The sequence below is a fragment of the Fukomys damarensis genome, unplaced genomic scaffold (assembly GCF_012274545.1).
Source record: "Fukomys damarensis isolate Sample0158 unplaced genomic scaffold, DMR_v1.0_HiC HiC_scaffold_16, whole genome shotgun sequence".
In the NCBI taxonomy this organism is placed as follows: domain Eukaryota; kingdom Metazoa; phylum Chordata; class Mammalia; order Rodentia; family Bathyergidae; genus Fukomys; species Fukomys damarensis.
This window is the reverse complement of record NW_022900928.1, coordinates 128,556,054-128,557,080: the sequence shown is the minus strand read 5'-3', so window position 1 is coordinate 128,557,080 and position 1,027 is coordinate 128,556,054.

Below are 1,027 nucleotides of genomic sequence, written 5' to 3'. Positions count from 1 at the left end.
ACAAAAACAAAAAAAAAAAAAAAAAAAAAAAAAAGAAGCCACCCACACAAACCGGAACTGTTTTGAGAGCTCCTGCCTGTGAAGAGGGGGACTTGGTGCGAACTGGGTAGGAGGATACCATGTTCAACGGTGCCCAGGGAGAGGGGAGAGGGAGGTGGGCAGAAGCCAGAAACTTGCAGTCTCCTGTGAAGCCCTGAGCAGAGCCTGTTCTTAACCCAGTTAGGTCCTCACATTGGGACGCATAGCCTCAGAATGCAGAAGCTCCGACTGGGGGAGGGAGGTAAGGGTCTCAGCGCTCCTGCAAATCAGCAAGAGGCAAGAGGGAACCAACCCTCCAAGCCCCTGGAGCCAGATGCTCAGCCTCCTGAAGTACAAGAGCAACATTTCTGGGGCAGGAGTTTCAGGAGCCTTGGCTCGGGGCTGCTTGCCAGAGCTGGGGCGATGAGGAGACACTGAACATCAAAGATGCCAGAGGGTGGACTGACAGGTGAGCTTGGGTGATCTAGGAATGAAAGCGGGGTGACTCCAGCGGGGCGACCTTCACCTGGGGTGGTGGCTGTTCCCAGATGTTCTGACCAGTTTCCTTCCCAGTCACTGGCCCACAAAGAGTGAGAAGGGCCCAGAGGACTCACTCAGTGCTGGTACAGAGTCAAACATAAATAGGAGCAGAAATGAATGAAAATGGAGCCACAATACACAACCAAGCCCCAGGCTTCAGGGCAGGACTGCGGACAGAGCCAGGGAGGCAGCAAAAGCCCAGGCACGCTGTGACTCCAGGATGTGCAGACAGGAGCAGGGGTGGGGCAGGAGAGGACTCGTGGCCTGGAGCAATGGAGTAGTGTTTCTCAGAATCCAAATTTAGCCTCTATTTGTCACAGCTCTGCTCATGTCCTCTTTGGGACACAGTGGCCCCGGCAAGGCCTGGCTCACCCTCCACCAGCCTGCTCTTGTGTCCCCTCTCTTCCTTCGCTCCTGGATCCCTGCCTCCGTCTGCCAGCCTTTCCCTGGGTCTGTTAGGATCACGGCT